Below are 23194 nucleotides of genomic sequence, written 5' to 3' on the forward strand. Positions count from 1 at the left end.
TATATATATATATATATATATATATATATATATATATACACATATATACACACATATATATATATTACATTATATATATATATTACATATATATATTACATTTATTTTATATTTAATGTACTTTATTTAAAAGATGCCATCACTTGTAAAACACACTGCTATTGTAAGCAAACACCAAGAAAGAGAAAAGACCACTAATTATAGTTGCAAGACTCCATGGATTGTAAGAGGTATCCCAATTTCAGAAATGTCAAAATGTAAAAAAATTGCATCTTAAAAATAATGAAATATGGTGTTTCTGTAATCATCTGATTGATATTGGTCCCTCCGCCCTGCCCTATTAAACTGTAAGCTCCATGAAGGCAGAAAGTGTGTCTATCTTTGTGTTGCCTTTTTATATTCATCACATGGCATAATCCTTGGCATTTATCAATACTAGCAGTTAAAAAACTGTATTGAATAATCTGACAATATATGCTAGACATGTTAATTGCTTTTGGTTTTTTGTAACATGAAATGTAAACACCTCCAATTGCCTTCTAAATATCTTCACTTTACTTATAAATTCCTCAAGCAGAATGTATGTTATTTATTTTTGTTTACTCCACATCAACTAAATAATATCTTTCACATAGCAGATCTTTATTAGCTGCCTTAATTATGTTCCAAATAATGTGGGGGTAAATATATAAGCAAAACAAAACTCAGTGCATGGTAAATTTTAATAAATACCTTGCAAATTTGAAGTGCATTTTTTTGCCACCACAACTTGTTAAACATTTTCCAGAAAAGTTGCCTTATCAATTTCCTTATATCTGCCAAATTACATCACCATTTGCCTGGTCAATTAGAATTCTGAACATTAAGTACTTTTTACTATTTGTCTTTTATTTAGCCTCATAGTCAATAATTATGTTCAAACATGATTTCTCTTGAAAAAAATTTATCTTTCTCTTCATCATCACTTTGTCACTTTATAGATGCTCAACACCTCACACTTGGATTTTTGGAAGTCTTTTTTTTTAAATCTCTTAGCCATAGGTTGTACCTATTCATAGCTATTTTTTTAACCACTTCAGTTTAAACTTTCATAGAAGTCAATTTCAATGTGCTATTCTGCTAGGAAATGTTCACGATGTCTTATATCTAATTTCATAAAACCAAAACATCTTTTGCTGATTTTTAATGCCCTCTGAGTCATCTTTGCTCATGGTAGATACCTACCACTAGTCAAGACAGAATTTTTACCAACATGCTATTCTTATTCATGTATCTATGACTTCACTCCTATACTACTTATTACCAATGTTCTCCTTTCATATCCTTAAGGGCACAGATTTATGTCTTCTGCAAGAGTTGTTCTCTGCCCCCTACAATCCTCACTTCAGTCTCCTGTGAATGTTCAGAGAACAAATCTCACTCTATTATATGTTATTATCTTTTCAAAATTGTCCCTCTTTTATCACCATTCATAAGCATGGTCATAATATAACTTGTTATTACCATTAGAATGCATCTGTAATCTCAATTTTCAGCACCCAACCTAAAACCATCACATCATGTATCTTAGCTATCTCCCATTAATATTCTTCTACAACAATTGTTCAACCTCACTGGGAACTAAACTCCATGAGTCCAACCAATTTTTCATGGGCTATCACTTTGCTTCTGTGTTTATTTCCTACCTTCATCTATTAAATTCTACCATTTGTCATTATAATTTACCCTGGGAATCTGAGAATACACTCTTGTCTTAATCTTCCTTGCAGTACTAATCTGGAAAAATGCCAAACTTGATTAAATCCAAACCTCTGCTAAGTCTTCGTGTGGTAGATTAAAGAGACCCCTATGTTCTTCCTTTCCCTTGAAAGAACCTTGAGTAGTTTGCTTGCCCAACAGAAGTGTGATTCTTAGTCTTCTGAGGCCAGCCCACAGGAAACCTTGCAGCTTTCCCCTAGGTCTCCTGGAATACTTGCTCTTGGAAGCCAGCTGCCATGATGTGAGAAAGCCCAAGCCACCCTCTGGAAAAACCCACGTGGAGAGGAACTAAGGATCCAGCCATCAGCCCACTGAGATCCTGGCAGGAATCATCTACTCACCAGTCTTGAGTAAGCCACCTTGGCAATAGGTCCTCTGCACCATTTGGACTACCAAAGTTGATGTTGCATGAAGCAGAGATGAGCAATACTTTCTGAGCTCAGCTTAAAATTCATGTCCGTGAGCAAAATAATGATTGCTGTGGTTTTAAGCCATTAAGTATTGAAGTGGTTTGGTATTAATCAATAACCAGTAATACCTTGCCTGCATGCATGCAGATTAACACCACTAGAGAAAAGCACAATCATGCTGACTTGCTTTAATTTAAGTCTTGCTCACAAAACTCAGGCATCTCTTAAGGCTTTCCAGCAGTCATACTATATTTACTCATCCATTCACTTTCTTACTTTCTTGGAAGAATATATCTTTCATTTTCCTCTTTCCTCAAACCTGAAACACCTTTCTCCATCTTTTCCTTCAGCTGCTACCCTTGTTTCCTATTTTCTGATAAAGGAAAAGCAATTGGGATATAATTTCCACAACCTCCTATCATAACTTCTACCTCCTAGTTGCTTGTAGAACAAAATGATCTTCTTCCTCTTAATATCTCTGCTCCTTTTCAGTCTGCTTTTTTGTTCCACCCCATCTCCCTTAACTTGTATCTTTAGAATTCCTCAAGGGTAAATCCATGGACTCATTTTCTTCTCTATTTATACTCACTCCCTTGGTGTCCCCATTCAGTCTTATGGTTTTAAATGCCAATTGACTGATACAGCTTCATTTACAGACATGCCATAATTTAAAATACTTTAGTGCTAAAAAATGCTAACAATCGTCTGAGTCTTCAGCAAGTGATAATCTTTTTGTTGGTGGAGGGTCTTGCCTCAGTGTTGATGGCTGCTGACTGATCAGGGTGGTAGTAGCTGAAGGTTGGGGTGGCTGTGGGAATTTCTTAAAACAAAACAACATTAAAATTTGCCACATCAATTCACTCTTCATTTCACAAAAAATTTCTGTGTAGCATGCAAATGCTGTTTGATGGCATTTTACCCACAGAAGAACTTCTTTCAAAGTTGGAGTCAATCCTCTCAAACCCTCTCCCTGCTTTAGCAACTGTTTATGTAATACTCTAAACCCTTTGTTGTCATTTCAACAGTCTTCACAGCATCTTCACCAGGAGTAGATTCCATCTCAAGAAACCAGTTTATCTGCTCATCCATAAGAAGCAATCCCTAATCTGTTCAAGTTTTATCATGAAATTGCAGCAATTCAGTCATATCTTGAGGCTCCACTTCTAGTGTCTTTCCATTTCTACCACATCTGCAGTTACTTCCTCTACTGAAGTCTTGAACCCTTCAAAGTCATGCATGAGGGTTGGAATCAACTGCTTCCAAACTCCTGCTAATGTTAATATTTTCACCTCTTCCCATGATCACAAATGTTCTTAATGGCATCTAAAATGGTGATTCCTTTCCAGAAGGTTTTCAATTTACTTTGCCCAGATCCAACAGAGTTATCGCTAGTTATGGCAGCTATAGCTTCACAAAATGTATTTCTTAAGTAATAAGACTTGGAAATCAAAATTACTCCTTGATCCATGGGCTGCAGAATGGGTGTTGTATTAGCAGACATGAAAACAACATTAATTGCATTGCACATCTTCATCAGAGCTCTTGGGTATCCAGGTGCATTGTCAAAAAGCAATCATAATTTGAAAGGAATTTTTTTTTCTGAGCAATAGGTCTTAATAGTGGGCTTAAAATATTCAGTAAACTATGTTGTTGACATATGTGCTGTCATCCAGGCTTTGTTGTTCCATTTATAGAGCACAGGCAGAATAGATTTAGCCTAATTCTTAAGTGTCCTAGGATTTTTAAAATTGTATTTGAGCAATGGCTCAACTTAGTCACCAGCTGCATTAGCCCCTAATAAGAGAGTCAGCCTGTCCTTCGAAGCTTTGAAGCCAGGCACTGACTTCTCCTCTCTAGCTATGAAAGTCCTAGATGGCATCTTCTTCAATAGAAGGCTGTTTTGTCTATATTGAAAATCTGTTTTTTAGGGTAGCCACCTTCGTTAATGATCTTAGCTAGAACTTCTTGATACCTTGGCTGCAGCTTCTACATCAGCACTTGCTGCTTCACCTTGTACTTTGATGCTATGGAGACATCTTCTGTCCTTAAACTTCAGGAACCAACCTCTACTGGCTTCAAACTTTTCTTCTTCAGCTTCCTCACCTCTCTCAAGCTTCATAGAATTGAAGAGAACTAAGGCCTTGCTGTAGATGAGGCTATGGCTTAAGGGACTGTTGTGGCTTGTTTGGTCTTCTATCCAGACCACTAAAACTTTGTCCATATTAGCAATAAAGCTATTTCTCTATCTTATTATTTGTGTGTTCACTTTTAATTTCCTTCAAGAACTTTTCCTCTGCATTCACAAGTTGGCTGTTTGGCACCAGAGGCCTAGTTTTTGGCCTATCACAGCTTTTGACATGCCTTCCTCACTAAGCTTAATCACTTCTAGCTTTTGATTTAAAGTGAGAGGTGTACAACTCTTCCTTTCACTTGAACATTTAGAGACCATTGTAGGATTATTAATGAGCCTAACTTCAATATTGTTGTATCTCAGGGAATAGGGAGGCATGAAGAGAGGGAGAGAGATGGGGGAATGCAGTGGTCGGTGGAGTAGTCAGAACACACATAATATTTATCAATTAAATTTGCTGTTTTATATTGGACGTGGTTCATGGTGCCCAAAACAATTATAACAGTAACATCAAAGATCGCTAATCACAGATCAGCATAACAAATGTAACAATAAGGAAAATGTTTAAAATATTGCAAGAATTACACATGACAAATATGACACAGAGACATGAAGTGAGCAAATGCTATTGGAAAAATGGCACTGATAGAGTTGCTATAGGCAGAGTTCCCACAAGCCTTCAATTCTAAAAAATGCAATGTCTGTGAAGTTCAATAAAACAAAGTGCAATAAAAGGAGATATGCCTGTATATCTCCAACCTTGATCTTTCCCCTAAATTCCAGTCTACTGAAACATATGCACCGTCTACTTTACATCTGCACTCTGATGGCAAACCTGCAGCTAAAACTTAACATGCCTTAGCTCAAACTCTTCATGATATGCCTCTCAAATCCTGGTCCGCCAGCTTTCCCCATCTCAGTCAACTACAAATTCTCTTCTCATTTCCTCAAGCCTATCAATCTTGCCATCATCTTTGACTCTACTCTTTCTTTCCTGTCCAGTAATGAATCTATCAATGAATCCTGTTGGCTTGATCATAAAAATATATACAGAATTTCACCATGTCTAGGTCTATAGCTACCACTCTGTCTTAAGGTACCATCATCTTTGTCTCCTCATTTGTCTCTGTGTTTCCTGTCTTAGGCTGTTAGCAAGGGGTTGAGGAGAAGGCAAGGTTTTTCTCAACACAACAGGTCATGAAATCCTTAAAAAATTAAGTCAGATCAGATCAATCTTCCTAACACCCTCCAGTGACTCCCTAACGTGGTAAAAGCCAAAGTCCTAAAATGTCCAAAGAGACCACATGATCTGTCCCCTTCTGAGTCATATACCACTTAGGCTTCCCTTCACCCACTCAAGTCTAGCTCTATTGGCCTCCTTGCTTTCCTAGAATTTCCAAGTTCTACATCTTGAGCTTTTGTGTTTGCTATCTTCTACTCAACCTAGAATCTTTTATTTGCTGCTGGCTTCCTCACCTTCTTCGGGTCTTTGTTCAAACATAAATTCCAATCACCCTATTGCAAATCAGAACATCCTCAAGCCTTGCTCTCTCTAGTAGCCTTCATAGGTTAGTTTTCTCCATAACCCGTATCCCCATGTGGTATTAAATATTTTATTTTATTTTTCATCCTCCCAACTCCCTAGAATGCAAGCACCATCATCTGTTTAGTCTGTTCTATTAACTGCCAAATCCCCATCATGCAGAGCAGTGCAAGTGCACAAAAGTATCTGCTTAATAAATGAATGTACATGTATCAGTCTTGCCTTCCTCCTAATTACAAATCAAGCTCCATGAGGATCGGTCCTATGCCACATGCTTCACCAGTACCCTCACGCTATCTAGCACACATTTAAGGACATGGTAGTTTTATTAAAAACCCTTGATGATTGATTGCAATTAAACAAAAGGTTCCTCAGCAAATTAGTAGGGCCCACAGGACACTATTAATAGGCTTTGAAGTCATTTAGTACTGCATCAGTGCTCATTTCCAAGCAAAGTTATTGTCAAAATCACGAAGCATGATGTCTGATTATAACATTTCTCAAATTAACCCCAAGACTACCGTGAGTACACAAAATAATGAGGGTGAATTTTGTTTCAAAAATCAAAAATTTAAACTTTTTACTAAAACAATGTGAGATTATTCCCATTTATTTGAATTATTGAGACTTAGATCTTTGACAAATTTAAAATACTGAGTAATTTTTTTTTTTTTTTCTGTATGTGGGCCTCTCACTGTTGTGGCCTCTCCCGTTGTGAAGCACAGGCTCTGGATGTGCAGGCTCAGTGGCCATGGCTCACGGGCCCAGTCACTCCGCGACATGCGGGATCCTCCTGGACCGGGGCATGAACCCATGTCCCCTGCATCGGCAGATGGACTGTCAACCACTGCGCCACCAGGGAAGCCCCTGAGTAATTTTTATACATACGAAAAACATTATTCTCATTTGTTTCTAAAACTTTCCATCACTTAGATTTTAGATCTTAAATACTATAGGAAATTATAACCCCACAAAGTATTTCTCACTATATACCTAATAATAGGTAGGCTTAGAAGTAGAATTGAGTATTCATGGATACCTTATGTTTTTAAAGGAATTCAAAAGTTTCCTGTGTTCAATTTCTGGGCAAATAGAATTTATTTGTGCATAACTACTTTTCTGTAGAGACAGGGAATGGACATAATGGAAGGAGTAGAGTTTGGTAGATTACTGAAAGCTTGGTCTAAGATCATAGAAGAAATTAGTAGTAATAGTAATTGATAACATTTAAATCATAAACACAAATGTGTTTGTTATTGTGTGTTATTTTGTTTTGCTGCAGGGTTGTAAGCACCTGTTATGTCTTAATTCATTTAATACTCATGACAACATAGAAGAAAATACTATTCCTATCCAAAATTCACAGATGAGGGAACTGAAGCACAAAGAGTTATGTACCTTATTCAAAATCACAGAAAATGAAAAAAGGCTAGGTTAGAATACAAACCTAGAGAGTATGGCTCCAGAGACAATGATCTAAATATTATACTATGTTGCTACTCTAATAGTAAATACACACACAACACACCTCACACACACATGAACACAAAAGTATACAAAGCTACAGTCATCTAAACAGTATGGTACTGGCACAAAAGCAGAAATACTTTTGTGGGGTCAATGGAGCAGGATACAGAGCCCAGAAATAAAACCACCCCCCTATGGTCAATTAATCTACAATAAACGAGGCAAGACTATACGCTGGAGAAAACACAGTCTCTTCAATAAGTGGTGCTGGGAAAACTGGACAGCTACATATTAAAAAATGAAACTAGAACATTCTTTAACACCATACACAAAAATAAACTCAAAATAGATTAAAGACCTAAATGTAAGGCCAGATACTATAAAACTCTTAGAGGAAAACATAGGCAGAACACTCTATGACATAAATTGCTGTAATATCTTTTTTGATCCGTCTTCCAGAGAAATGGAAATAAAAACAAAATAAACAAATGGGACCTAATTAAACTCAAAAGCTTTTGCACAGCAAAGGAAACCACAAACAAAACAAAATGACAACCCACACAATGGGAGAAAATATTTGCAAATGAAGCAATGGACAAGGGATGAGTCTCCAAAATTTACAAACAGCTCATGCAGCTCAATATCAAAAAAACAGACAACCCAATCAAAAAATGGGCAGAAGACCTAAATTGACATTTCTCCAAAGAAGACATACAGATGGCCAAGAGGCACATGCAAAGATGCTCAACATCACTAATTATTAGAGAAATGCAAATCAAAACTACAATGAGATATCACCTCACACTTGTCAGAATGGCCATCATCAAAAAAATCTACAAACTGAATGCTGGAGAGGGTGTAGAGAAAAGGGAAACTTCGTACACTGTTGGTGGGAATGTAAACTGGTACAGCCACTATACTATGGAGAACAGTATGGAGGTTCCTTAAAAAACTAAAAATAAAGCTACCGTATGATCCAGAAATCCCACTCCTGGGTATATATCTGGAGAAAACCATGGTTTGAAAGGATACATGTACCCCAATGTTCACTGCAGCACTGTTTACAATAGCCAAGACATGGAGAACGGATAAAGATGTGGTGCATACATACAATGGAATATTATTCAGCCATACAAAAGAATGAAATAATGCCATTTGCAGCAACATGGATGAACTTGGAGATTATCATACTAAGTGAAGTAAGTCAGACAGAGAAAGACAAATATGATATCGTGTATATGCAGAATCTAAAAAAAAGTGATACAAATGAACTTGTTTACAAAACAAAAACAGACTCCCAGATGGAAAGAATGAACATATGGTTACTGGGGGGAAGGGTAGGGAGGAGGGATAGACTGGGAGTTTGGGATTGACAGGTACACACTGCTATATTTAAAACAGATAACCAACAAAGGCTTACTGTAACAAAAAATAAAAAGTATATAATTTTTAGGAATATGTAAAAGAGATATTTATAAATATTTTTTCTAACTGCAGAGTTATTGGCATTTTAAGAAGGGCAGAAATGGCCCATGCACACAGGATACCTTCTATCCATGGTGACTATCCACTGCATGATGGAGTTTTCCCTTCAGCCATCATCAGAGCTGACAGCCCCCTCATATTTACAAATGCTTTTAGGATGGAAAATGCAGTGAAGCCCCAAGGGTGGGAACCAGGTCATTTCTCCATTCCTTATCAAGAAATTGCCCAAGTGAAATGTACAAGTCAACATGAGTCTGTCTTAATTTTTAAAAAGTATAAAAAGCAAGATTTCCCACATAAATACTACTCAGTGTTAAATAATCCTCACAGTAGGGTATTTCCAGTTTTCTCTATTGAGTCCATTCTACTGCAGCTAATTGCACTTCCTTCTCTATTTGTAGTGAGATGGAAAATGTAAGGTGAGCATTGTCCTTTCATGAATTTCATACCCATAGCATACTGTCTAATCTTTGCATCTATTCTAAATCCATATTTCATATGAAAACTTTCTATAATCCATAATCCCTCTATTAAAAAATAAAACAGCTTATCAGAATAAAGAATAAAATTGTATTTGCAATTAAGCATCAATCCAATTAGGTAAGTGGCTTCTGGAAAGAAATATAGTTTAACAAACACCTCAAACGGTGCTTAAAACAGATTGGGCTGAAAGTTCTTACTACCTTGGTGTCTCATTCCAAGATTTACAATGGCATAGCTCCCCTTTTTAGCAAATTAAACCTTATGTCAAGGCTTCAAATTAAATCCAAATCCCCTCTCCCTCCCCTGCAGAAGGAACAAATTCGCCCCACATGCCGGTAGTCGAGGGGGGCTGATAGGAAACAAAGTAAAGTGAGAGCTCCCCAACCTGGAAGGCGTCACATGGCCAAATCAACTGGGATAAGCAGTCAAGTCCACTTAAAGTTTTACATAAAAAGACTGGTAAAATACAGAGAATTTAAATATAAGAATTTTTTATACCACATGAAACTGACGGGGTGCCAAAATTTTACATTTCTGTGCTGTGCAAGCACTTTATGGGGAATGTGCTTTTTATTCCATTTTTACATGTTTGTTATGGGTCTGTTTTGCAAAGATTGCTCCAAGCCTAGGTAATAAAATGAAAAAATGCACGCAAATGGCCATGATTAACGCATAGAGCAATCTATGCTTCTATATGTATGAAATGCATAATATCCCTCTCTGGATATTTCAATGTAGCAAAATGTGTGGAGGTCACTCTAAGTTTCACAAATTTATTGTAACAGCAGATCTTGCTGTGGAATTATTCTAAAATCCTAGAACACAAAGTGCTTAATTTTGTATACTTATTTTGCCTGGAAAATACTGTGAATCTCTTTTTTATATGTTGCTTGGCATTAATGTCTGTATCAAGGATTAACAGAAATTGCTTCCATAGGAATCTGAGGATATAGCATGCATATGAAACATTTCAAAATATATTAGAATATTATCTAAATATGAGTTGTAGTATATTGATCACTACCCAAATAAACCTTTCTGATTTTAGAGGACACCTTGATTACCAAATATTTGTGATGCTTTCCAATGCCAGTGGAACAAAATCTGGTTCAAAACACTCTGTAACCAGTGGGTAAAGTGGTGAATTTCAGGATTAGTCATTACTTTGTAGAGGGTTTTATTTTCAGGATATACTTCAAAATATGAACGTGTTTCATCACCATTAATATGGTAGGGAGAGGTATGCAAACTCTTCATGGAAAACCTGAGTTATAGAAAAGTAAACAGTCTAAAAAAGCTTGACACTGGTATGGTTGTCCAAATTAGGTACTGCACAATTCTAGGAAACTGTGTGTGAAAACACACCAATGTGTGTTTTCAGGGAACTCCCTGGGGGTCCAGTGGTTAGGACTCTGTGCTCTTACTGCTGAGGGCCTGGGTTCAATCCCTGGTCAGGGAACTAAGATCCCACAGGCCGCATGGGTGTGGCCCAAAAAAATGTGTTTTCATCATAGATTTGTATGTTTATTAAGTGTCTCGAGAAGGCAGGCATTTCAGAAGTGAGACAACTATCCTTAATGACTAAATGGATGGTGATAGATGAAATCAGAGCACACAAATTATTTTTTGTTTGTTTGTTTGCTTTTGTATGGAATGCTTTAAATAATCTGAGTAGATACTTTTTTTAATTCTCTCAGTGGCACTTTGGAATTCTGAGCTAAATTGTAAGAAACCAGTACCTAAAGGTGAGAGTTTAGGAAACAAGATATAGAAGAGAAAAAGGCTTTCAGCATATTATAAACATGAATTCTTACCCAGTTTCTTCTTTCAGATACTTCTGGCTTTCATTTGTAATTAAATTCCAGGTTTAGTTTATCCCAGCTCCATAACTGGCAGCATATTAAAAAGAATATGCCACTTGCCAATTTATTTTGCAGCTATTTGGTTCAGAGTTACACATGGATTGCTGTAAAGGCTGATATCTTTGTGTTATAGTATGGTCTAAATTCAACTTCAGTTTCACAAACTCTTGGATAGAAAGCAACATTGGGTTTATTTTACTAAAGAAATTTCATTTTTAACAGATAAGTAGCAAGATGTTTGGAGAAAATAAAAAGAAATCTGATTCACCTCAAATCATGCAATTTCATGGATATGTACACACACACACACACACACACACACACACACACACACACCCATGCCCTTTTAGGACAAATAATTTAATTATGATATATTTGTTGTGGTCCACAACTTAAATCAGCAACAAAGAAGTCATCCTTTGGGGTTGCACCAATTTCTGAATCATTCTTGAACAAGTTACCCTGCAATTTCTTCCAGTCATTTCAGGGAATCCTGTGATTGAAACTGTCAGGAGTTCTGTGAACGATTATTTTCTGTGGCTCCACATCCCTGTACCCACTAAGCCAATTTTTTGTTTTTAATATTGGATCAGATCTTTTACATATGAACCAAAACTGCTTTAGAGGATCCATTTCAGTATAGCCCATAAGTTGAAATGAGAAAAAAAGTTGTTGCCCTACATTCTTCTCTGTATTTTAGCTGGATAAGTCCTTTTAAAATCTTTCTTACTTAGGAAGAAGGTTAAAAAAATCAAATCACATAGCAGAAAATAAACTCTTTACATTCCAATTAATTGGGTAGAAAAATGTCAGAGGATGTGTCCTAACAGTATTAAAGAACAAGACGTCAAGAGAAAACCAGAAAATGTGAACTTATGAATGAGATGCACCGTCTGCTGTTTCAGCTGGTTTTCCTCTGGATATTCTTCCAAAGCATAAAATTGCTATGTCCCACCAATACAACACACTGGCAGAGAAATTACTGGTTCAGTAAATCTTAATTTTGGAACAGATTCTTATTTGACAACTACATTATTTCAGCTTATTTTAGTTCCATCACAAAAAGTGAAGCAAAAAGCTTCCTTCAAACCAGACACAGGCCCTTAGATTTTTTAGTATTTCCAGAAGTCTGTGACTTTTTTTTGAATTAATATCAATTTAGTTTCAATATTCATAAAACTTCCTCCCATATAGCTACATCCCACCGTTATGTTATTGTCTTTATACATATTTTGTCTTTATACATTGTATAATCTATCAACCTAGATTTATAATTATGTTTTTTTAATTGGAGTATAATTGCTTTACACTATTGTGTTAGTTTCTGCTGTAAACAAAGTGAATCAGCTATCTAACTAGACATCATCTGCTTGATTTCAAAGGGCAGTGAGTGACTGCCTACTTGGACTTTATGGATCTGGGAGGGAATCTTCTAAGTAAAAATCTCATTTAGGTTTGCATTCATTGTCTAAAGTACATAAAAAGAATATTTTTTCAGAACAGTCACAAAAAATGTCTTCCTCTATAAGACCTCAGGAATTAAAATATATGTTGAGTGTAAAGATTGGTGGCCACCTTCTGAAGGGAGGCATATCTATGAAGTAAAAATTTGCATAGAATTTTTCCTAAGACTAGTTGTTTTAGAAGAAACTTCAAACTTTATTGTTATTCATTAGTTCATTAAGATGTGTTTTATATTTTTAATTACTCAGATTTTGTTTCTTTATATAAAGCAGCAAAGCTAATATCATCAATAAAAGACTAAAAAGAAATGCAATTTATGAATACCAAAGAGTTAGCTATGGAATATATGTGGGATAAGAGTCTCTATGAGTTTATCTTTCTAATATAACTATTAATTTTCTCAGAAATATATTGTAAATGGACATATCAGTTATTATAACTGCAAGTATAAGTTTCCACATATAAAACATCTTACTATGTAATATTCAATAATTTTGCTTTATTAATTATCACAATAAGGACTTTTTAATATGTTCTAGTAAATGTTCTACTTTAAAATAAATGCACTGTATTCCCCATTTTACAGATGGATAAATACAAATCACTTCAATGAATTTACCAGAACAATGCACTTGTAAGTATAATCAGAGCAACAAAATTTTCTGTGACTCAAAAAAACTCAGACATCAAATTTATCATTTTCTTGTTCTCACATAAAATTACAGTAATGGCAAAAGGATAGGTAATAGGATTTATCCTCTTGGTATTCCCCTAAGGTGTTTCCCTCTGAGAAAGAAACTTTTATCCATATACTCCCCACTCTGGTCACCCAACTTTCTTCAATGTCCAGTTAAAACAGTTTCTACTTGAAAAGACGATTTCATTGTTTTGAGTGAGCTGCCAAAATAGGCAAATACATTTCTGTAAATAGTAAAATTCTATTTTAAATATGTTCTGCCAGGATCCAAGTAACTGTTGTAGCGGCTAAGTTTCCAGGCAAGACAATACACAACTATTTAATTAGTCTCTGTAACATGACCCTAATATCAGAAGAAGGCTGCTTTAGTTTCAGTGCCACCAGAAAAAAAATTGCCTTTCTCAATTTGTCAACTTAGAAAAAATTGATTGCCATAGGGACTTCCCTGGTGGCATAGTGGTCCCCAGTGCAGGGGACACGAGTTCAATCCCTGGTCTGGGAAGATCCCACATGCTGTGGAGCAACTAAGCCCATGTGCCACGACTGCTGAGCCTGAGAGCCACAACTACTGAAGCCCACGTGCCCTAGAGCCCCCGTGCTGCAACTACTGAGCCCACATGCTACAACTACTGAAGCCCACGCACCTAGAGCCCATGCTCCGCAACAAGAGAAGCCACCGCAATGAGAAGCCCGCGCACCGCAACGAAGAGTAACCCCCACTCGTCGCAACTAGAGAAAGCCTGTGTGCAGCAATGAAGACCCAACACAGCCAAAAAATAAATTAAAAATAATTTTTTTTAAATTGATTGCCATAAAGTGAAAATAATATTTTGATGAAATACAATTTAAATAGCCCGTTGTAATGACCATGATAAAAATAATAAAACTATTTTGGCGATAAGGGTGTTTGAATATCTTTGACAATAACGAAATATTGTAGACAAGCAAAATAAGTTATGATATGATTTTGAAATCAGATTACTTTCTTTAAGAAATATTTGGTCGATGTCCTTGCAGGAAATTGAGAACATTTAAGGAGAGTTTAATAAATGAACTCATTTCAAAGATGTAGGCAAAGAGTAGTGTAACTATCAGGAATAGTAGAGCCCTAGGGATGGTAAGAGCTACTGAGATGCCCACAACCCCAGGCCTGAGGTGTAAAGGAGACAAGGTGGCTACTATATCTCAGAGGTGGGGTGCCATATGGAGAGGATCCCTAGACCTGCTGACCTCAGGGTCTGGAACCCCATCAGCCATGGTGCCAGTGAAATACATTTCCTGAGCACACTCTCTCCCCACTGGCTGACCTCACCTCAAGCCAAAGGGCAGAGACCCTGTTGATGTTGTCTGTATGGGCCATTGTGTTGGGCCTTGGAGCAGAGGGGAGAAAATAAAAGATTGGATCGGGAGGAACAAAGAAAGACACAGAGAACTGTTTGTTTTAGACTCATACACATTTATATTCATAGATAGTTTAAGATCACTGAGAGTGATCGTTTCCTTTGATGTATGTATCTGAGGTTGATATAAATGCTCATTTTCATGTAGAACTTGCTACACACACTCCTGAGAAATTTACATCTATTACTCTATTAAATCTTCTCTAGTAACCATGTTTGCTTATCCCTGTTTTCACCATCCCCATTTGGCAGATAAGGAGACTGAGGCACTGGACAGTTAGGTCAGATTTCACAGTTAGGCTGTCCAGCTAGAACTCTTAACTGTTACATAATAAATCCAGTCCATGCTCTGTAGTAGTTGCCAAAGCCCCATGATTATTCTATTAACCTAAGTGGATGTGATGGTTCAACATACTATCTGCACTTTTTTTTTTTTTTTTTTTTTTTTTTTTTGCGGTACGCGGGCCTCTCACCGTTGTGGCCTCTCCCGCCGCGGAGGACAGGCTCCGGACGCACAGGCCCAGCGGCCATGGCTCACGGGCCCAGCCGCTCCGCGGCATGTGGGATCCTCCCGGACCGGGGCACGAACCCGCGTCCCCTGCATCGGCAGGCGGACTCCCAACCACTGCGCCACCAGGGAAGCCCACTATCTGCACTTTTAGTCACTATTAGAAATACCTATATATGTTAACACAGTATTAATAATACATAAAATACATTTTTATTCAACAAAAAGTATTAATTACTTTTTATGTGCCAGAGTTTCCACTGGCTAATAAAATTAAAAACTGAACACATAAAAAGTTCAAAGACTTATTCATAGGAGAGATATCAAATTTTATTTTAATTATTTGTTTTAGTTATAACTGGGAGTGTGTAAAATCATTGCATGGGACATACTTATATACTAAAAAAAATTCAGTGTTTACCTGAAATTCAAATGTACCTGGATTTTTATTTGCTAATCTGGCAACCTGAAGATGAATAGAAGTCTGACCCTTGGAAAATGTGGGGGGAAAACAAAAAACCCTCCAAGCAGAGGGAATACGAGCAAAGAGACCTGCACATAAAAGTGTAGGTGTATGCTGAAGTGTGTTTAGAGAAGAAAGAAGCAGTTTGGTTCAGTGAGGGGGGTTCATAATGTCCACAAGATGGAAAAACAGAAAATTTGACTGCAAATGTACTTTGAGGTCAGATAATTAAAGAGTTACACCCTGTCAAAAAGAATCAGTATGAATCATGGAGAGATTTTAACTAGGGACAGGTCGAGATCATATTTGCATTTTTAGAACCATAATTTGATGGCAGTATGAAAGGATTAACCAAAGCAGAAAGGGGGAGACATTACAGAAAGCTCCTGGAATCATCCAGAAAAGAGATGTAAAGAGCCTATAGTACAATGAAGAGAAATTAATTTAGTCTTTATATCAAACATGACAAAAGGCTTTCTCCTTTTCCATTTTGTATTTTTGCCGCCACAATTTTAGTTCACATAATGTCTTACAAGGCTTTTTGTTTGTTTGTTTATTAAAAATTTTTTATTACCACAAGTCTTATAAGATTTGGGAACTGGCCTCCAGTGACTATAGGGACCCCTGAACTTTCTTGGAACCCTGAAGGACAAGACAAATCATCCCTTGATAGGTGCACTTGGCCAAGGTGCTTGGTGAGTGCCATCTATCTGAGAGACAGTCCAGGGGCTATTACAGCAAGATGTAAATCTAAACAATTGATCGAATCTGTCAGTGTAGTTTTATCTCTGTGATATTTTAACTGTTAAGATGATTTCTTATAAATTCTTCTGTAAAGGTAGTCTCACTCTTGTCAAGTGTACCAAATCCTAGTCCCCATTATTTCCACCACATGCCTTCTTGAATGGTCACAAAATAAGATGCTATACTTAAATATAAAATTGATCATAAGAAAAATATTTTTAGAAAGAAATCTTTCATGTGAAATGGAAGCAGTTTTCTGTATTTTCATTTTCAATGAAGTAATCATTCATGCAAAATACATGCTCTTTTTATATTACCTACACAATTGTTAAAAAGTCATAATTGGATGCAAAATACAGAAGTTGTTACAAAAACTTTATGTACTTAATTCATATAATATTAATTTCCACTATTCTGTTTTAAATGGTGCTTTTAAAAAAGAATCAGAAATCAGTGAAGGTCTTCTCAATGGTGAAAAACTAAAAAAGCATTTTCTCTAAGATCAGGAACAAGACGAGGATGCCCACTCTTGCTGCTATTATTCAACAAAGTTTTGGAAGTCCTAGCCACGGCAATCAGAGAAGAAAAAGAAACAAAATGAATCCAAATTGGAAAAGAAGAAGTTTTGCAGATGACATGATACTATACATAGGGAACCCTAAAGATGCCACCAGAAAACTAGTAGAGCTAATCAATGAATTTGGTAAAGCTGCAGGATACAAAATTAATGCACAGAAATCTCTTGCATTCCTATACACTAACAATGAAAAGTCGGAAAGAGAAATTAAGGAAACAATCCCATCCACCATTGCAACAAAAAGAATAAAATACCAAGGAATAAAACTACCTAAGGAGGTAAAAGACCTGTACTCAGAAATCTATAAGACACTGATGAAAGAAATTAAAGATGATACCAACAGATGGAGAGATGTACCATGTTCTTGGATTGGAAGAATCAATATTGTGAAAATGATTATACTGCCCAAAGCAATCTACAGATTCAATGCAATCCCTATCAAATTACCAGTGGCATTTTTTACAGAATTAGAACAAAAAATCTTAAAATTTGTATGGAGACACAAAAGACCCGGAATAGCCAAAGCAGTCTTGAGGGAAAAAAATGGAGTGGGAGGAATCAGACTCCCTTACTTCAGACTATACTACAAAGCTACAGTAATCAAGACAGTATGGTACTGGCACAAAAACAGAAATATAGAACAATGGAACAGGATAGAAAGCCCAGAAATAAACTCATGCACCTATGGTCAACTAATCTGTGACAAAGGATGCAAGAATATACAATGGAGAAGAGACATTCTCTTCAATAAGTGGTGCTGGGAAACCTGGACAGCGACATGTCAAAAAATGAAATTAGAATATTCCCTGAGTGGAGGTTCTCCTAGCAGTGTTGTTTCTTGACCAGCGGCAGTTCTCACTACAGCGCCAGGATGAGTCCGGTTCGTGTTCGTCCACAGAGATCTCTCTCATCTCGCTCGGCTGCAGGAAATCGGGTTGAAGTGACTGAGTCCACGATGGAGAGAGAAAAGGAACAATTCCGTAAACTCTTTATTGGTGGCTTGAGCTTTGAAACTACAGAAGAAAGTTTGAGGAACTACTACGAGCAATGGGAAAACTTACAGATTGTGTGGTAATGAGTGATCCTGCGAGCAAAAGATCAAGAGGATTTGGTTTTGTAACTTTTTCATCCATGGCTGAGGTTGATGCTGCCATGGCTGCAAGACCTCATTCAATTGATGGGAGAGTGGTTGAGCCAAAACGTGCCGTTGCAAGAGAGGAATCTGGAAAGCCAGGGGCTCATGTAACTGTGAAGAAGCTGTTTGTAGGTGGAATTAAAGAAGATACTGAGGAACATCATCTTAGAGATTACTTTGAGGAATATGGAAAAATTGATACCATTGAGATAATTACCGATAGGCAGTCTGGAAAGAAAAGAGGCTTTGGGTTTGTTACTTTTGATGACCATGATCCTGTGGATAAGATTGTGTTGCAGAAATACCATACTATCAATGGTCATAATGCAGAAGTAAGGAAGGCTTTATCTAGACAAGAAATGCAGGAAGTCCAAAGTTCTAGAAGTGGAAGAGGAGGCAACTTTGGTTTTGGAGATTCTCGTGGTGGTGGTGGAAATTTTGGACCAGGACCAGGAAGTAACTTCAGAGGAGGATCTGATGGATATGGAAGTGGTCGTGGATTTGGGGATGGCTATAATGGGTATGGAGGAGGACCTGGAGGAAATTATGGAAGTGGAAATTATAATGATTTTGGAAATTATAACCAGCAACCTCTAACTACGGTCCAATGAAGAGTGGAAACTTTGGTGGTAGCAGAAACATGGGAGGACCATATGGTGGAGGAAACTATGGTCCAGGAGGCAGTGGAGGAAGTGGGGGTTATGGAGGGAGAAGCCGATATTGAGCTTCTTCCTATTTACCATGGGCTTCACTGTATAAATAGGAGAGGATGAGAGCCCAGAGGTAACAGAACAGGTTCAGGTTATTGAAATAACAATGTTAAGGAAACTCTTATCTCAGTCATGCATAAATATGCAGTGATATGGCAGAAGACACCAGAGCAGATGCAGAGAGCCATTTTGTGAATGGATTGGATTATTTAATAACATTACCTTACTGTGGAGGAAGGATTGTAAAAAAAAAAAAAAAAAAAAATGCCTTGAGACAGTTTCTTAGCTTTTTAATTGTTGTTTCTTTCTAGTGGTCTTTGTAAGAGTGTAGAAGCACTCCTTCTTTGATAATGTTAAATTTGTAAGTTTCAGGTGACATGTGAAACCTTTTTTAAGATTTTTCTCAAAGTTTTGAAAAGCTATTAGCCAGGATCATGGTGTAATAAGACTTAACGTTTTTCCTTTAAAAAAAAATTTAAGTGCGTGTGTAGAGTTAAGAAGCTGTTGTACATTTATGATTTAATAAAATAATTCTAAAGGAAAAAAAAAAGAATATTCCCTAACACCATATACAAAAATAAAGTCAGAACGGATTAGAAGCCTAAATGTAAGACCGGACACTCTAAAACTCTTAGAGGAAACCATAGGCAGAACACTTTAAGACATAAATCACAGCAAGATCAAGATTTTTTGACCCACCTCCTAGAGTAATGAAAATAAAAACAAAAATAAACAAATGGGACCTAATGAAACTTAAAAGCTTTTGCAAAGCAAAGGAAACTACAAACAAGATGAAAAGACAACCCTCAGAATGGGAGAAAATATTTGCAAAAGAATCAAAGGCAAAGGATTAATCTCCAAAATATATGAACAGCTCATGCAGCTCAATATTAAAAAAAAAAAAAACGCAATCAAAAAATGGGCAGGGCTTCCCTGGTGGCGCAGTGGTTGGGAGTCTGCCTGCCAATGCAGGGGACACAGGTTCATGCCCCGGTCCGTGAGGATCCCACATGCCGCGGAGCGGCTGGGCCCGTGAGCCACGGCCACTGAGCCTGTGCGTCCAGAGCCTGTGCTCCACAATGGGAGAGGTCACAACAGTGAGAGGCCCGCGTACCGCAAAAAAAAAAAAAGTCAAATAATAGTATAAAAGCATGCACTGGGCTTCCCTGGTGGCGCAGTGGTTGAGAATCTGCCTGCTGATGCAGGAGACGTGGGTTTGTGCCCTGGTCCGGGAAGATCCCACATGCCGCGGAGTGGCTAGGCCCGTGAGCCATGGCCGCCTAGCCTGCGCATCCGGAGCCTGTGATCCGCAACGGGAAAGGCCGCAACAGTGAGAGGCCCGCGTACCGCAAAAAAAAAAAAAAAAAAAGCATGCACTGCATTTAACCAATAATGGGACCAAGAGAGTTTTGTGTACTAAGAGCATGTAGAAAGAAGGAATTATATCCTATTAGTATAAAAGAAGAGCTGAGCTTTCCTCCACACAGCCAAAACCAGTTCAGATTCATTGAAAATGACCTTGACCTTGTTGAACACATGAATGTTTCGCACAAGAAAAATCCATAGTCCACCTATACAAACACCTGTCCATTCATTAAAAGAAACAAACAAAATAGGAACATATTTTGATATGATTCCATAAAGAATGATCCCTTGTGCTAGCCTGTCATGTAGCCATTTCTGTATGTGATGCATAAAAACATTAAGGATTCTGTACTAACTACGGGGTGCTTACTTTCCTTCAACGATAATTGTCTTAATGCCTGTTTTAATCTTTATTAACTGCTAGCAATAACATGCTTTTAATTATGTTTTAAACGAGTCATTTATTAGGCTGTTTTGGGAAGCAAATTAGTCAAAAGGAGCTGTTAATCAAAAACGTGTTACTGGCACAAAATAAATGTTCATTTAAGGAGCCATTTGAAATAAACCTGGCTCATTGCCTCTAACAACCTGCAAGGACACCAGGGCCTCCCGAGGATAACTCCTTCAGTACTTGCCAGGATACGCCTTGCTGCTCAGAAGTTATAAGGAGAAACATTAAGCAGTTTAGGTCATTCATCAGCTAACTTTTACTACTGTACTCAAGAAAATGAGCCTCCTAGGAACTTCACAGCAGATCTATTCTTTCATTAGCTAAGTAATATTGAGAGAGATGTTCCTGTCACTGAGAATGGAGAAATCTATTACACTGAATTTTAGTGGTATCCCTTTTGTCTATGAGCTGTCTTTGCAAATTCCAAGGTATTTAGGCTGAAAAACTAGCATAATTATCTCTGAACATTTTTCGTATATATTCATTCCCTTTTATTGAACGATCTCTGGCTGGAATGTACCACTGGGCAAGATTATATATTTTATGTTACACTCCAGCCTTAGGACTGGGCTTTCTCACTATTATCCTCTATTAGCAAGATGCAAATTGAAATACACCTTTGGAAAATATCTCAGAGCAATTGTTTTGATGATTTAATTCCTCAATTTTAAAATAACTTAAAACTATGTATTGTTAACTAGACTTTTTGTGAGGATCATTTTGCAATGTATACAAATATCAAATTATTATGCTATACACCTGAAACTAATATAATGTTATATGTCAATTATACCTCAATAAAAACTATTTGAAAAAATATGCCATTTGCACTGAAAACAATTTTAATGTCTATGTATATTCATTTGTTGGCTTGTCTACTTGCCCTTAGGATTTTTGTTTACAATTTACTATTCTTTTCTTTCATGTTTGAAGATTAAGACTACTAAAAATTAGATGTTCTTCAGTAAATATTTTTCCACCATATACTAATACATTTTGGAAATCCAACCTTCAAAGAAGACCTACTCCTTTTTGAAAAGCTTATTATGTATGTGGCCAGCAAGGTGATCTTTGCACAGCCAGTTAGCTCACCACAAGGCTTGGCATGCAGTAAGCAAGAATAAATGTTACTGAATGTCTGTTCAACATATACATATATCAAGCACCTACTATATGTCAGACATTGAGTAAGGCATGAAGGATCCATAAGGAAAAAGACATGGCAAGCTCTCCTCACTGAGCTGTACAGTCTGATGTAGGGTTTAACAGTTTCCTACTTTCTCAATATACAACACTAATCCAATATAGTACTAAGAAAGCTGAACAATACTGTCTGAGGGTGATACAATATGTGGTATCTACCACTTCCTGGATTTCTAGAAAGTATTGATATATTCAGAGACTTTACAACATGGATTTTTTTCTTTTCCTTTTTTAATCGTTATTTTGTGTTTGTTTTAGTTTTTCTGTTTTGATATTCGGTCTTTGAAAGAAAGGAGTCAAACAAGAGTGACTGGTCTCCAATATCCCCAGGTGTGGCTCAGTATGCTGACTGGAAAGGGAAGGCTGAGAGTCCTGTGTGGAAGATAAAAGCTTGGCTGGTATCCCAACATGGCTCCCTCTAAGGGATATAAAACATCAAGGCAGGTCTTACTCATTTTCTCATCAGGAAGGTGGCAGGAACCTAAGGCAAAAATACTCTAAAATGATTCCAGGACATGAAGATGTAGTCTGATCAAAAGATGGAGTCTGAGATGCTTAAATTCCCTGAAGTAATTTACCCAGTCATATGAGGAGAGAAAAAAAAATCAAGAAAGTTACTCTGAAAAAAGGAAAGGCAGTCAAGCCAAGACATCCCAGGGTCTGCTTGGTCTGCCCCAGAAATGACAGGCATGACAAGGAGAGAAAATCACTAACAGTATGTCCAAAGTACATCACAGTTGTAAAGAATGAAGTTTTTCATATTGACAGTCAGACACCAGAGGCTCGGTGAACATGAGCTGGCCTGCGGGGATCAGGCATAGAAGTCAGGGGTAGGGGTCAGGGGTGGAGTTGGGGTGGCTGTAAACCTGGATGAAGTTTTGCTCCCATAAAGACTAGAAGTGAGAGAAATACTTGATATCCTAAATGGGTTTATTATTGCCTTACACCCTGGCCGTTCCCAGAAAAACAATGACTCACATTAATAGAGCTCATGCTGTGTGCCATTTTGGTGCAGAACACTTTATATACATTATCTCATTTAATTTTCTCTCTAGGTAGCCCCTATTTTTATCCTCAAATTACAAGTGATAGAACTGGTAACTTAAAAGATTAAGTAGTTTCTCAGAGATAGGACTTGAACCTGGGTCTCAAAATCATAGCTTGGAGAACAGTCAAGGGAAGCTGCCAGACCTGTATCAGCCTGTGAGGTGAGTTAGCAATAAATTTTTACTGGGTTATTCCAGTGGGATGTTGTGGTGGTTCTGACTGGAACACAGGCTATCTTATCCTGGATAATGTAGAAACTTCCACCAGATCAGATCACATACACAAAATACC

The 23194-nt window shown here is 37.2% G+C and overlaps 1 pseudogene; it reads left to right on the top strand.

The window, feature by feature from the left end:
- The first annotated feature begins 17923 nt into the window (after positions 1-17923).
- On the top strand, positions 17924-19131 carry LOC132494994 (heterogeneous nuclear ribonucleoproteins A2/B1-like; annotated as a pseudogene).
- Positions 19132-23194: the final 4063 nt, after the last annotated feature.

This window comes from Mesoplodon densirostris, chromosome 8 (genome assembly GCF_025265405.1).
Source record: "Mesoplodon densirostris isolate mMesDen1 chromosome 8, mMesDen1 primary haplotype, whole genome shotgun sequence".
Taxonomy (NCBI): domain Eukaryota; kingdom Metazoa; phylum Chordata; class Mammalia; order Artiodactyla; family Ziphiidae; genus Mesoplodon; species Mesoplodon densirostris.